General features: G+C 40.6%; 1 protein-coding gene across 2 annotated transcripts in view; it reads right to left on the reverse strand.

The window, feature by feature from the left end:
* LOC113407556 (E3 ubiquitin-protein ligase COP1) overlaps positions 1 to 16,899 on the reverse strand; it is a 204,436-nt gene that overhangs the window by 108,142 nt on the left and 79,395 nt on the right. The window lies entirely within an intron of this gene.

A 16,899-nucleotide genomic window follows, 5' to 3' on the forward strand; every position in this document is an offset into this window, starting at 1 on the left:
CAGAAATCAAGGACTATGTAAAACACATTCACTTATGAACAGGACATTTTACTGCCTGAATGATAATCAGGGTTTGGAACTTGGCTATTACAACTCTCCTAAAGAGTGCAGTTAGAAAAATATTTAACATTCTACCTATGCCAGGATAAGTCAGTTGCTTCAAATGGACTAAAATAGCATGGAGTTCCTATTCCTAGGCAGAGTTGCATCAAGAGATCATGATATGCAAGCCCCCCACCCAATCGATTTACTGAAAATGGACTTTTGTGGCTGCACAATATTCCTCCTGCAGACGGTACCTTTGTTCAGACATTTGAAATGTTTTTCAGTTCAACTCTACCTTCTACATTACGATGCACCCAAATGTCAAAGCAGAGAGCTCAAACTGGGAAGGTAGTAAGAAAAATTTGACCACATGGTGTATGAATAATATGCCACAGGATATTGCTGATTGATTTCTTTTACAGTTTGATTCTGTTCTACCCATTGTCCCCTTTAGTATGGTAGTTTGGATTTCCCAGGGTTAATTCAAAGCAAATTAGTACTCATGGTAAAGACCTCCAAACTCCCTGAGCAACAGGAAAATTAAAAATATATTACCAAAACTACAAAAGCCAAATACACAACATGCTTTCTATCTAGGGCTGTTCTCGTGAACCAAGGCATTTTCTGTCTTGAAATGCTAGGCATGTTTGTAACAGATGTGAGTGGAGATGGAAGAAAAAGCAGTCACTTTATAATGAGGTTAACCCTTAAACCAGAAAGCCCTCTGATCAAACATAAAAGACATCTGAAGGGAAGAAAGGGAGAGTGAGTTAGGAACAGTGAGCATCATTATCAAGTTAGTATATTGAAAGGCCTTGAAAAGTGTACCAGACACTTAATCACAGAAACTACAACGACTATCCAGAGGCAACTCCCTCGTGAAAAGCTGAGCACCACCCTCTCTAAACTACTGGGGGGGAGAGAAGGGGAAGATGCAGGGATTCCTTCAGGGTTTCTGTCTTTTACAGACTAGTAGGATGGAAATGTGGAGCTTCTTACCCTTATCTGAAAAGAGGAAAACTCCCCCTGCAGACCTAGAGTCTCCCTGCTGCTATGATTGACAGTGGTATCACTCCCCACAGGCTCTCGGCTGATGTCATAGTATTTTTCCACTACCACCCCAGCTGCCTCATTTTGGGCTCTCCTCCCCAGTGAACAAAATTCAGTGCACGATTATGCAGTTGCTCAGAAGCTTTCCAAGAAACAGTAAGTGATACTATTGTAACTGTCAGTTTAATACCATGCTCCACTTTCTGAATGGTAGCAAAATAAAATGACAACATATTGGTCAGTTTTCACTTTAATACAATTGGGAAAAGCTCTGAGCAACCAGAGGCACTGAAGCCATCTTTTCACGTACTTAAACAGCACTACATCCTTTTACATTCTTTTCATGTTCATATTATCATCTTAGTGACTAACAACTGGATTCCCTCCCTCCCCACCAATGAAAGCTTACATACGGCAGACGTTGATGGAATTGCACCCATTCAGCAAGGAAAATTTCCTTTGTGCCAACAGTGAGAGAATATGTAAATCCCTATAATTAAGATTCTGCCCAAGTTGTGGTGTTTTTTTTTTTTAAGAAAAAACTATTACCCACTGATATGTGATTTGACTGTACAAACCACGGAACATTTTCTAACTCGGATGTCTAAAATTAGGCACCTAGACCTCCCAAGCAGTGGCAAGGAATAGACACAATCCTTTATAGTTTCTTGCTCCCCACAGGGGAATCTGACTAGTCTTGTTTTAAAAACTACTGCTACTTGGTGGAACACTAAGCAGCAGCAGAGGCCCTTGGCACTTTGCATGCAGATTCAGGATAACAGCAGAGTACCAGTTTACACTCAATCTTTGAAATTGTAGAGCCATAAACTTAAAAGGGAACACACTATCAAACTTTACATCTAGTCGGTTGTAGTTTACGCTTGCTTCCGACTCTACCAATTTGTGTGGATTTACATTAGTTTCCTACTTTTTAAAGTGTTTTTCTTCCCCATTGCTATTGAAAGACCCCCACAACAAACAGTTCCATGAAAAATGGAGCCTGACCAGCCAGAGGTATCAGGACAGGGTGGCAAGACCCAGCCAGGGCCCCTCCCATAGCATTTTCCCAGGCTTCAGAGGGAACCTTCAGCCTTGGGTGTCCCAGACCCCAAGAGAACACCCTACCTGAGGCACATGAGCTGGGAGGATGGGCAGGGGAAAAAATCAAACCACCACACACTCTCTCTCACACACACACACACACACACACCTACAGAACAGTCTGCTCATAGGAGCAGCACAGGCTGCTTGGCCACAGCTGGAAGCAGCAAAAAGGAGGGGTGTGGCCAATACAGGCATTCCACCAGGGTGGACCTCCTTGGGCGCACCTGACCCCAGAGGAACCCTCCTCCTCCAGCTATGTGGGCTGGGAAAGCACGACAGCACTTCCAGAGGCAGATTAATGGTCGATAAGCAAGGTTAGTGAATATGGTCTGGCATTGTTTTAGGTGAAAACGGGACAGGGCAAGATGATTTCTCAGGACTGGTTGTTTTTGTAGAAGTATCCTAGCCAAGCTGCTTTTTGCAGAAAACTATGTCAAAGCAGTTCAGCATCGCACTGACACGTCAACTCTCTCTGCCCCAAGAAAGAGGTTTACAACCAGAAACCTATATAACATAGCAATGGATTTATTTGTACCACAATCTTAATTGAACTGCTGTCTCAGCTACTGTTTGCTGCCCTGTGGATTCTAGTACAGCATAACTAAACTGATGGCAGCTATTCATCTACTTGGATTCAATTTATACCCTCAGCCTTCTGCTGCTGAAGGAGAAATATTACTACGTCTGGTGAAGGGCCAGGTTATTAAAACTGAAAATCCTGTCTTACCTGAGGAGATTTTGTTACTGTTAGCTGTACAAACTTTGACTAGCATTACTCCCATGCTATACATTTTTTCCTTCTTAAAGGCATACCTTGGCCAATAAAATCAGTAGTTCAAGGTCTAAAAATTAATGTACCATTAAAAACCTTTTTTTAAAATAAAGAGCATGAGCACAAACCAATTAAACTGATTCTCAGATCTCTGACCTTCAAAGACATTGCAGGGAGAAAACCAATGCAGAAGCAAACTACCATCCATACAGATGTTCATCTGCTGGGAGGGAGGGGAAAAATTTACACCTCTCCCCCTTTATTAAAGCATATAGCTGCATCTTGGCTTGAATTCTCCGTCCATAGTACATACACAACAGTATCTATTTACAGCTATTACAGTCGTACTGTGAAAAACTGAGTTTGATAGCACAATGAAAAATAAAATGAAGTACAAGCTCAGCATTCTAATCAAATTGATTATTTACCATCAAGCAAAATAACCTCTGAGAGCATTTGCAAAGCTCCACTTCCCCCACCAGTCCTGACTATGACAGTCAGCACACTGGCATAGTGACAATTATTTCAATGCTTTTTGCTCAGAACAGTCGATAGCATAAATGCCAGTACACATCTAAGTAAGTTTAATTTGTGGTTTGAAAAAAAAAAGTTTGCTTGGGCTGTGTGATATAATACACAAATTAATTTGTGTCTAACTAGCTTGACAGTCTACCTTTCCACAAGTATTTGAAGTATGTTTTGTTTTAATATAAACTCTCTCTCATGCATAATTTATCTATAGGAAAAAAATCACAGGAGCTATAAGAGTTCTTACATACCGTTTTTAAGCCACCATAGGATTAACCTTTGAGGGGGTCATGTTTCGGTTGCACATATAAAATGTATTTCTACAGTTGAAATAAATCTGTTTGAACAATGGAAAGTTGTAATCAAGCAGTCAGTAACAAACTGTACTGTGTCAAAAAGGACATCAGGCAAGTGATTAAGCAGTAAGACAACAGACCATGTGATACAGCTGATTAATGCTTACCTCAGGTGCTCTGAGAGCCACAAGTCCATCAATCAACACTGCCCTACAGCCTGTTGGGTCTTATTAGAACGACAGAAATTTGGCTTTGGTAAATGTCTATTTTAAGTGACTTTAATGCTGGTGCAAGGAGCTGGACTGACAGCCCTGGAGACTGAAATCCTCTATATATCACCAGACCAGATACAGAAAGGGGAGGGAGACCGCAATCTTGTTCCACACACCCCACTAATACACTTCAACCCTAGCCTGAAAGGACCACCTCTAGAGATGAGCCGGTAGTCTGGGCTTCATACCCATTCATTCACTGGCCTCTCTACTGAAACTGCCAATTAGCGCAAATTGTGGAGGTGCTGTCACTTGGAACATCTGTTCGTTGGGAATTGGACAGATCAAACTCATTTCTCACAGGCCACTGAACAGACAAGATAGCTAATTTCCACGTTGAATGGACATGTTCAGGATGAAACCGATGCATAGTTGCTAGCTGAAATGCAGAAAAGGAAATATATCTCATTTATGAGCAACTATAGCCACAAAAAGCACCAGTAAAGCCCAATGCCTAGGTGGCATGAGAGAGGGTAGAAGAGAAGAATCTGTTGCAGTGGGAAGCCAAATAGATCCCTCCCAGCCCCAAATCACCCAAGTAAAAAAAAAAAAAAACCCAGAATGCTTTTAAATGAATCAATCTAAGCTTGGCAGGGAAGAGAAAAGGAGCAGAAGAATCAAATGCAGTAGTAGTATGGGTAGTTTTTGATATGCCTGGAAATCTTCCTTCTCCCCACCCACCCCTTCATTATTTTTTCAGACTAACTGCCACTCTTGCTCTCCGTCATAGAAGGCTATAAACACTACAGCCAAGATTGTCAAAATGTAGTTCCGAAGGCTAATTAGGGAGTAAGGAGCCTAACTTTAAAACCTCTTAAAAAAAACCCACACAAAACAAAACTTGGCCAACAAAAGATTTTTCTGAAGATTTAGATACAGAACCTCTTTTGGGTATCTGGGGTTTTTTGATGTTTGAAAGAAAGGATCAAAGTCTAGCAAAGAATTTAATGACAGCAATAAAAAAGTTAGTTGGCTCTCCTCCTACATGCCAATGGCAGACTCAATATGTGAATATTAGATGCTTTCTGAAGGTTTCTAAATTCCTTATTTTCCAAGGGATTATCGCTAATTAAGACATTGGTTAGCAACCTACCGCTATTCTTCCATTCCTAAATCAATATGTTCTAACGTGGAAGTTTCTTTATTGTTTCCAGCTAAATTTCAATCTGGGAGACTATTAGTTAAAAGTCAAATTTAACATCAAAAGAATCAAATGAGCCTTCAAAAATAATGGTAACGGTGAGAAGTGACTGAAGAGCTGCAGATGCATTAACTGCTTCCTAAGACCACCAAGTTGATAGCTTCTAGCTCTGTAATTGATAAGGGAAAACATGGAGGAGAATGAAGTGCAAGGGAGCATCTCCTTCAGCTAGGCCCTTGTGGTACCATACAAGTATTGTCATGTTCTTCTAAGGAAGCATCATTGTTATTTTTTGTCTGTGCTTTGTTGGCATTATGACTACATCAATCAATACCAATATAAAAATAGCAGATGGAGACTTGTGATTCCATAAACCAAGGAAAGCTGCCTCGTGAATTACAAACAGAAGTCATCCCGAAGATGGAATGCTCAGTACCCCCCAGGAACATAAAAGCCAAATGGTTCCAAAGGCAGAAAAATCAAATCAAATCAAATCCCACGTAAGACAGCCCCCGCCCATCCCCGTGACAAGTAAGAGCCCACAATATTGCAGGGAAAAGGTGCCTCTTCTGCAGTGCATGTAAGATACACTGCTGTTCTGCCCACTTCACCCTTTGGCAACCCATATGCGGAGCCTGAGTAGTGTAGGAGTGTCTTATAGAGGCGCTCTGCATCACAGCACAAATTCACTCAGTATAAATAGGCAAGTCTCTACTGTTATATTGTTACATAACATTTGTAGTGCCTAGAGGCCAACCAAGTCATGCCCCCACTTATGCTAGGTGCTGCACAAATATGACATTCTACAGCTGTTTACTTCTGGGGGAGGGGGAAAAAAAAAAAAAAAAACCAATACACCTGAATTTCGAAAAGTTAAAAAAAAAAAAAAAAAACAGTGTTTTCCTTTTTTTAGAAAATGTTTAAAGCTTTCAACATGTATCAACAATGCATTCAAAAGCAGCACAAGTCCAGTCTTTCCCCATCCTGCCCACCTAAGGCACCTTCAAAGTTGAAAAAAATACTTTGACTCATTTCCCTTCTTCCTTTCATTCCTCCTCCTTCCAACCACTTTCCTTCTTTTCTGGCCAAGAGCACTGTTAGCCCTTACATCCAGACTAAATGCCATTTATGTATGCCTTGAGGGAATCCTAGAACTCACTCCCAATTTAGTTTTTAATACAATGCAAAAAATTGATTGCACTTATTCTCAAGGAAAAGCCTTGCTGAACTATAGGGAGAGAATGAGAGAAGGAAAATGAGGGAATTCTCTTATTTTTATACAGCTTGGCTTTCAGTAATTTCAGTAAAATAGTGTTCATTTTGTGTTTTCCTTCATTTATTCCACTTTTAAATTTAAAATTACAGAGCAACAACCAACATGAACAGAGGATGATTTCTATTTACCCTGTAATAGCTATATAGTGGGCTAACTAGTATTTCTTTGTGGTAAGTCCTTGTATGCCTTCAGAGCCACACATTTCAGACAACCATGGAGAAAAAATTATGGTGAATGGACCTACAGTAAGTAGTACTAGGTCATCACTCTATTGTTAAGAAATTCTAGCTATTTTTTTTTCTTCTCTACACTTATTTGCATAGCGTAGTACAGGATTACAAAACACAAATCAGGTGAGTAGAAGAAAGATATGATGCCAATAACAATTTGGAATCATAACCAACAGTCCAATTCTGCTCTCCCAATGTTCCCTCTGAACTCAGTGAAATGTTCAAGGGTCCAAGAAATGCAGATTTGGATCCCGAATGAGTAGCGTCCCCAACAACCACAAAACCTTCCACTCACTATATATGACAGACTACAAGATCCTCCCCACAATTCTGCCATATGGCCCCATCTGCAAGTCGAATCATAGAACTGGAAGGGACCCTATTATGACTTAAAGTGTATACTGACATACAGAGTTGCAAGTTTTAAAACAAAGCCATATTCATGCATGCAAAGCCACAATTAAAAGGATCAATTTTTGCATTCCAAAGTCTATCTACATTTGTCATACAAAAAATAAAAGTTACTGAGACAAAGCATATAGAATTTCACTCTAAAAGGATTGTTTTTGCTAAAATTATGACAAGCAGAAACCAAGGTATTTTTCTTTTTTATAGAAACCACTTCTCAAACTTAACTGCTAGTACGATACCCATAATCCACGCAAAATTAAACTTTAGCTCAAACCGAAGAAGTGCTAGTCAGACAATTTAAATTATAATTCAGAGTTTGCTACTAGATAGATCTAAACCATTCATTTGTATAGGCTGCTCACTTGTAGCTCTGGTGTAAGTAACCACTTAGCTAAAAGTTAAGGAACTATAATGTATGAACTCTGTCAAAAGTAAACCATACTTTTTAATAAATAGGCTATAACCCATCCCTCTATAAGCAGCTCACCACAAGCCCCAAATTTGGGAAGAGACGGCTGTAATACATTCCTTTATTCCAAAATGTCAGTTTCACAAGTATTCTGGGAATCCTGGTTCAAATGACCCATTAAAAAGAATCATTCAAGACTAAGTAAACAAGACAGGTTTTTTTCTTGCCTATAAATGTATCTTCTCAATGATGGAAGCCATTGCCCTCCAAAGTGGAGATTAATACTGATTAGATACATACAATGGTCTTGGATAGAATTGTGCTGGAAAAATTTGGACACATTCCCCCCCCCCCCCCCCATGTATAATTGGGGGGAAATTCCACCACAATTCCAGGAGAAGCTTTCAAAGATTCAACACCAAGAAGAGTACGAATCAGACAAACAAAATTTCTAGTCTTCTAAACTCTAACAGGCAAACAAACAACATACAAAAGAGGGAGGGGACCTTCACTTAATAGATTAATGGATTTGTAGAGACAAATGCATGACAATTTGGAGATAGATTTTACTAGGAATTAGCAGAAACTGCCCAATTTGCCCTCTGTTCAGGGCACAGGAGTCACAGAGCCTCTAAAACAGTGGTAGGCAACTTGCAGCTTCCCGTAGCTCCCATTGTCCAGAAACAATGAACCACGGCCACTGGGAGCCTGCGGACGTTCAACGTCTGCAAAATGTCTGGTGGCCCGCAATCAGCTTACCCTAATGGGTTGCATGCAGCCCGCGGGCTGCAGGTTGCACACCACTGCTCTAAAATGACACTCTCTAGATAGTCATTCTATAGATTTCCATAATTGTTGTTTTGTTCTAACAAAAATTTTCTTCATGAAACAGGGCATATTCCACAAGATCAATAACAACCTCCTTTGTCATGTGGGATTAGCTCCTATCTATCCTCTCAATCTGTAAAGCCACAACCTTGTTGTCTGTATACTCACCCACCTGTCACCAGAAAACGGATGGGTCTTCCTCCACCGATGCCGCCTTTGGTCACTGGATTCTGTAAAATACTCTAACTTCTTTCCTATACCTTCCTCCCCTTCTCATTTGCCAATTCCTAGTAATCTCTACCTTCAAATTGTAGTCTCATGGACACCCCTGTACATGAAGAGAGTAGATGCTTGGGTCAATTTAATAGACCTCCACTAGAAAATTGCCACTGCTTCCATGAGAAGGACCATACAAAAAGACATCCCATATCGTGTAGTAATTCTTAGAAGTAAGTTTCTTCCTGCACTTAAGTAGACTGCTAGCTGGTAAGACTACCTAAAGTTTAACAGGTTTAGCTTTCAAAGTTCCAGGCCGCTAGCTTGAACGTCTTTGGATTCTGGCAGCATCCATGTAGTTGACATTTCAAGGTGGTAATAGGCAACTAGTAGGAAGCTCTGAGGATATTAGCATTGTCCTCCCATATTTACCCAGCCACTTAAGCCAGCAGAGAGAAAGGTGGAAAGATATCTATCAGGCAGCTGGACCACATGAATGAGTGCTTCTGTCCTCAACACCATCTTGTCCTAAGAGCTTGATGGAAAACAGTTTAGTTTCCTGATGCTTGAAGCAAAATCAACCTGTGGAGTCCCCGTTCCCTGAATATCAGGTCTGCAGTTCTCTGATTTAGTTTCCACTCCCCTACAGAGGGTTTGGCAGATCAGCCAGTCGACTCAGTGATTTTGTCCTAGATGTAATTCAATCACTCAGTTTCTTCTGTTCTGCCCATGGGAGGATTCTAAGGGATTCCACATTGAGTATGGGACTCCAAAGACACTCCTGATGTGTATGCTTTAAAAATACATGATTGTTACTCTGCAGAAAAGCAGATCTGAATGTCAGATGAGCGACAAGACTTCATATTATACTGCTCATGCAGCTCAAGTGTAACCAACTTCCTTCTCTGATGAAGACTGTTTGGCCTGTGAAGTAAGTGCTCCCACAAAAGGCTCCTATCCAAAACAAAGTATATGTAGTCACCCTCAATGGAGAAAGATCTGTTAGCGGTTTCTCTGTGGCAAGGGCCAGGATCTTTGCTGTTAAAACACCATTTTGAAGATTTCAAGGGAGGAGGGAATAATTCACTTTTCCTGGTGATCCCAAGTAGATAGGAGCAATACCTAGGGAAGTCTCACGCAGTGAAGACCCACTGCACTGTGTCTGTGCAAGAGATCAATTGTACGAGCTGCAGAACCTCCCAGGTTGATGTAGCAGGATTCTTGGATCTGGTACTTGGATCCTGACTACCTAGTCCTAAGAGAGGACCCTGTTGAGGTGGATATATCTTGGGTAGGCAACAGTAAGCTCTACTCAGAGGGCATAAGGTAAACTGATTCTGTCAGAAGACATCAGAGAGAAAGCAAAATCTTTCAGTAGGCTTCTCTTCACTAGTTTGTTAGCCTTTGGTTTACCATGGCTGGACTTGTGGACAGCTTTGAGACAGGAAAATGATGCTATCGGAGGCAGTCTCCAGCAGAGGGAGAAGCAGCAGCCATTAGAGCCAAAGCGCAAGACACCTGGCCCCACACTCACTACTAGACTAAAGCAGTACTCTGCTGGGGGGTTGGGAGGAAAGTGCCAACCTGCCACTTCTTCCACCAGTCTGGTAATGAGCAGGATACCACCAACAGTACAGCCTCTGCTGGGATTGTGGCCATGGGATATCTTCATGTGAAGGTTCCCCTTAAACTGGCCCTGGGCTCTGCTAAGTTACTTGGGTTTGGATGCCCCACTGAGCTCCGTAGGATTAGTTCCTGTTTCAGTGAGGCTCTGATGCCACCATCCCCATGCTCCCAATTTCACTCTGACTTTTTGGCTCCACAATCAGATGGGAGGGGAAAAACTCCCCCAAATAACCCCCACATGGGGCACCAAAATAAGGCACTATTCTGTAGCCAGTTCAGATCTTCACATTACGGTTATGCCTCTCCTTCCTTACAGGCTATGAAATAGTCAACACAGACATGAAAATTATCACCAATAGTCATTTAAGATAACACTCCATAGAGATAAGAGGCAATTCATAACTCAAAGCTATTGTTTCAGGCTCTCTGCAGACTCAGGTAGACATCACTGCACTGGTACACTCTGATGACATTTTCAAGATTATCTGTACAACCAGAATAGCAAGAGACCTATGTTTCTCCAGTTTAGGAGAGGAAGATGACAACTTTAAAAAAGTACCAGGTTGTCAACCCAGTGTGATCTGGCCTAATTCTAGTCCTACTTGCATACAAGAAAATCCTTTTTATTTTGATGCACAATGCAGTACCATCATTTCTACTAAAGGCTGCTCTAGCAATGCTTCCAATCCATAACGTACATTTAAAAAAAATATCACCAAATGGGATTCAGTAGATTTCATGGGTTCTGGAGGTCAAATCCAATAATTATACTTTTGTTGTTTATATCATCAGAATAAAGGGAAATTATTCCTTTGTAATTTAGTACAGCACAACTCATTTCTTAACTAGCTATGACGGCTGCAGCAGCTAAGTTTTCTGAAGCAGGAACATTTTTCTAGTTTGAGAGGAAAAAACTGGACCCAACTTCTACAACATGGACAACTCACTCGAGAAAAATCCAGACATTGCAGAAAGTCATAATGGATTTTTGGGGTCTCTAGACTATGGTTTGAGAACCTCTAGTCTACTACATAAGCTTTACTTATATATGCATTCTGTAGAACCTTGCTTAATTAGTACTAATGATGAGAAAACCTTAGGGGAACTACTAAATTCTGCAAGCAACTGACACAAAATGTATTGATAAAAAGCCAGTTTACTACTAGAAGATACTATTTTGCATGTTGAAGATCAGATGATGACAGACCCAGGGTTTGTATGCCAGATATACAAAAGTACACTGATCCAAAGTTAATGAGGTTTTCCTACAGGGTTTATTATTTAAGGGGGGGGGGGGGGAGTTGAGAAAATTTAAATAAAGTAAAAAGAGTTAAACATAGAAGATTTTTTAGAAAAAGTTTTGAAGTTAATGCCAAATAATCATCTTGTCTGCTGTAATATTTTGGATACCCTACCATCATTTTTTAAAAAGTCCCTTTCATGTCTCTCAATAACAGCTCTGCAGTAGACACAGGGTTACCAACAGCTATGGAGGCACTACAGGTTTGGCCTGAAAGTACACTGTATGCAGGTGGCAATTCAATCTCCAACAGTGATTAATTTTTTCTTATGAATCAAGTTTGGGAAACATGTACTGGAGTGGGAGTCCCACAGCCCCATCCCCCACAACTCAGAGTGAACAGGTTCTGGGGAGACAGTTTGAGGGGACGGAGTGCTCCCCCAAAGAAAAAAAAGAGTGGTTCCAGAAGCCCAGTAGAGACTGAGAATCAGAGAACTACTGTGGTAATAGATTATTTAAATTTATAATTTTTAATCCAGCATTTGAAAAGTTTCATACCAAGCATGTTAAACTACCACATTTTTTGTTGTGCCAACAAGGTTTTCATCACAGCTGGCAGGCTCTGCTCAGAAGAAACCTAGGACTGGAATAACAGAGGGAGCCAAAGACTGAGGTACATTAAACGAGCTCTGTGTGGGAAGCCTCTACAATGCCAGAGTTGTAACTAGTACTATCAATCTAACTTTGATAAGTACCAAAATTCAGAGAAGCACATACACTATAGTTGTGCAGTCTAGAAAGGCCAGGGGATTTAACTGGAAATAGTTGCTGCTTCTGGTCCTGCTAGTTAGCACTGATTGAATGACGTTAAAATGCCATTTGAAGCACTTCAGTCTGACTGCCATCTTAGACATTTATTTTGACAGCATTTATTTTGAATGTTTTTTGACACAGCATTTTACATGCTACACACCACAAGCTGTTTTAGAAAAATGATGAAGCCATTAAATGATACCCTTTGCTTCATCCATCCATTTCACATAGAATCATAGACTTTAAGGTCAGAAGGGACCATTATGATCATCTAGTCTGACCTCCTGCACAACGCAGGCTACAGAATCTCACCCACCCACTCCTGTATCAAACCTGTGTCTGAGCCACTGAAGTGCTCAAATCATGGTTTAAAGACTTCAAGGTGCAGAGAATCTTCCAACAAGTGACCCGTGCCCCATGCTGCAGAGGAAGGCAAAAAACCCCCCAAGGCCTCTGCCAATCTGCTCTGGAGGAAGATTCCTTCCTGACCCCAAATATGGCAATCAGCTAAACCCTGAGCATGTGGGCAAGACTCACCAGCCAGACACCCAGGAAAGATTTCTCTGTAGTAACTCAGATCCCACCCCATCTAACATCCCATCACAAGCCATTGGGCATATTTACCGCTAATAATCAGAGACCAATCTCATTATGCCATCCCCTCCATAAGCTTATCAAGCTTCGTCTTGAAGCCAGTTATGTCTTTTGCCCCCACTACCCCCCTTGGAAGGCTGTTCCAGAACTTCACTCCTCTGATGGTTAGAAACCTTCGTCTAATTTCAAGTCTTAACTTCCTGATGGCCAGTTTATATCCATTTGTTCTTGTGTCCACACTGGTACTGAGCTTAAATAATTCCTCTCTCTCCCTGGTATTTATTCCTCTGATATATTTGTAGAGAGCAATCATATCTCCCCTCAGCCTTCTTTTGGTTAGGCTAAACAAGCCAAGCTCTTTGAATCTCCTTTCATAAGACAGGTTTTCCATTCCTTGGATCATCTTAGTAGCCCTTCTCTGTACCTGTTACAGTTTAAATTCATCCTTCTTAAACATGGGAGGCCAGAACTGCACACGGTATTCCAGATGAGGTCTCACCAGTGCCTTGTATAACGGTACTAACACCTCCTTATCTCTACTGGAAATACCTCGCCTGATGCATCCCAAGACCGCATTCACTTTTTTCACAGCCACACCACATTGGCGGCTAATAGTCATCCCGTGATCAACCAATACTCCGAGGTCCTTCTCCTCTGTTACTTCCAACTGATGCGTCCCCAGCTTATAACAATAATTCTGGTTATTAATCCCTAAATGCATGACCTTGCACTTTTCACTATTAAACTTCATCCTATTACTATTACTCCAGTTTACGAGGTCATCCAGATCTTCCTGTATGATATCCCGGTCCTTCTCTGTATTGGCAATACCTCCCAGCTTTGTGTCATCCGCAAAGTTTATTAGCACATTCCCACTTTTTGTGCCAAGGTCAGTAATAAAAAGATTAAATAAGATTGGTCCCAAAACCGATTCCTGAGGAACTCCACTAGTAACCTCCCTCCAGCCTGACAGTTCACCTTTCAGTACGACTCGTTGTAGTCTCCCCTTTAACCAGTTCCTTATCCACCTTTCAATTTTCATATTGATCCCCATCTTTTCCAATTTAGCTAATAATCCCATGTGGAACCGTATCGAATGCCTTACTGAAATCGAGGTAAATTAGATCCACTGCATTTCCTTTGCCTACAAAATCTGTTACCTTCTCAAAGAAGGAGATCAGGTTGGTTTGGCACGATCTACCTTTTGTAAAACTATGTTGTAATTTGTCCCAATTACCGTTGACCTCAATGTCCTTAACTACTTTCTCCTTCAAAATTTTTTCCAAGACCTTGCATACTACAGATGTCAAACTAACAGGCCTATAGTTGCCCGGATCACCTTTTTTCCCTTTCTTAAAGATAGGAACTATGTTAGCAATTCTCCAGTCATACGGTACAACCCGAGTTTACAGATGCATTAAAAATGCTTGCTAAAGGGCTTGCAATTTCATGTGCCAGTTCCTTTAATATTCTTGGATGAAAATTATCTGGGCCCCCCGATTGAGTCCCACTAAGCTGTTTGAGTTTGGCTTCTACCTCGGATGTGGTAATATCTACCTCCATATCCTCATTCCCATTTGTCACCCTACCATTATCCCTAAGCTCCTCATTAGCCTCATTAAAGACTGAGGCAAAGTATTTGTTTAGATATTGGGCCATGCCTAGATTATCCTTAATCTCCACTCCATCCTCAGAGTTTAGGGGTCCCACTTCTTTCTTTGTTTTCTTCTTATTTATATGGCTATAGCACCTTTTACTATTGGTTTTAATTCCCTTTGCAAGGTCCAACTCTACATGGCTTTTGGCCTGTCTCACTTTATCCCTACATGTTCTGACCTCTATAAAGGTAGCTTTCCTTGCTGATCACTCCCATCTTCCATTCCTTGTAGGCTTTCTGCTTTTTCTTAATCACCTCTCTGAGATGCTTGCTCATCCAGCTTGGTCTACAACTCCTGCCTATGAATTTTTTCCCCTTAAACAGATGGGTCAAACATTTGACCCAACTCTGCCGTTTCTTGAATGAACTTTTAACTGATTCTCCCTGGGTTAGGGAGTGTGAACATTTAACTTTCCCCAACTTGCTCTACACAAACTCCAAACTGGACCCATCCTGGAGTTTGGTTTTATTAATGAAGAAAACAGATAATAGAATGATCAGCTCAAACCTTCTCCTAGGGTTCCTCCCTCAGAACTTAGGAGAAAATGCTCTATACACACCATGAAACCTCTCCGCAAAATAATAAATGGACACATATCAGACATCAAGAATTATAACATTCAAAAACTAGTAGAACACTTCAACCTCCCTGGTCACTCAATTACAGACCTCAAAGTCGCAATACTCCAAATAAAAAAAACTTCAAAAACAGGCTCCAACAAGAAACTGCAGAATTGGAATTAATTTGCAAACTGGACACCATTAAATTAGACTTGAATAAAGACTGAATGAATGGGTCATTACACAAAGTAAAACCTATTTCCCCATGCTAATTTTTCCCCCCACTGTTATTCACACCTTCTTGTCAACTGTTGGAAATGGGCCATCCTGATTATCATTACAAAAGTTTTTTTTTCTCCTGCTGATAATAGCCCACCTTAACTGATTACTCTCGTTCTAGTTAGTATGGCAACACCCATTTTTATGGTGTGTGTGTGTGTGTGTGTGTGTGTGTGTCTATCTTTCTACTGTATTTTCCACTGAATGCATCCGATGAAGTGGGTTTTAGCCCACGAAAGCTTATGCTCAAATAAATTTGTTAGTCTCTAAGGTGCCACAAGCATTCCTCGTTCTTTTTGCTAATGTAGAAAGCCACCCCACTTCCTTAATATCCTGATTTAACTCTACAAATTAGACAAATTAGAAAACTCATCTAATTATCTGCAAATGGAGACAGCTTTGAAGTATTAAGAGCTTAATAGGAAATGGATCCCAGAATTACCAGATATTCTAGAATTACTAGGAAAAAATAAGGTCCCGCCTGTGGCTCTGTAGCTTTCGTTAACTAACTTCTCAATTTCATATTATGCAAATTTTGTCCCTAATAATTAAAGCGCTCTCAAGTGTAGATACAAGGACAATTTTCTGACCCATCATGGGACACTATATGGAGTGTCAACAAAAATTATAAGATTCAGGTGTTTTTCCAATCAAGATTTGAGATACCAGCCAAAATGTTCTTTGCAGGTCTCATAACACTGGTCTACAATTTTTGAGAAGTCGTCTGCTTCAGAGATAAAATGTGCTATTTATTATGTATTTTGATGTGCTGAATTCAAATATGACAATTAAAACAACTGATTGGCTACTGTTTCTAAGATATTTAAGTTTTTACATTTTATGTCTATGTATATTGTGTAGATAGAGTTTTAATCATAAATTGTAAACCTAGGTCTTTTCATGTGTTTACGGTTGCTTTACATGATAATATTTCACCTGTCCTGTTTATGGAACACTCTAAAAATCAGCAAAAGGGTTCTATAAATAAAAATTATGAAACAAAAGGCAAAAAACTATTCTGTACATAGTTTAGTCCTATTCAGTGTCTACTCGGCGCTTCTTGGCTTGTCTCTTGTATTCATTAAATGGAGCATCTCTTATCACTGTCCAGCAATAGTCTGCAAGCATTGATGGGCTCCATTTGGCCTGATAGCGTTTCTCCACTGTTGCAATGTCCTGGTGAAATCTCTCGCCGTGCTCGTCGCTCACTGCTCCGCAGTTCGGTGGAAAAAAATCTAGATGAGAGTGCAAAAAACGTATCTTTAGTGACATGTTGCAACTAAGGCTTTTGTATGCCTTGAGGAGGTTTTCCACCAACAACCTGTAGTTGTCAGCCTTGTTGTTTCCGAGAAAATTTATTGCCACTAACTGGAAGGCTTTCCATGCCGTCTTTTCCTTGCCACGCAGTGCATTGTCAAATGCATCATCTCGAAGAAGTTCACGAATCTGAGGACCAACAAAGACACCTTCCTTTATCTTAGCTTCACTTAACCTTGGAAATTTTCCACGGAGGTACTTGAAAGCTGCTTGTGTTTTGTCAATGGCCTTGAC

Source organism: Terrapene carolina, unplaced genomic scaffold (assembly GCF_002925995.2).
Source record: "Terrapene carolina triunguis isolate 2854851 unplaced genomic scaffold, T_m_triunguis-2.0 Scaffold212, whole genome shotgun sequence".
Lineage (NCBI taxonomy): Eukaryota > Metazoa > Chordata > Testudines > Emydidae > Terrapene > Terrapene triunguis.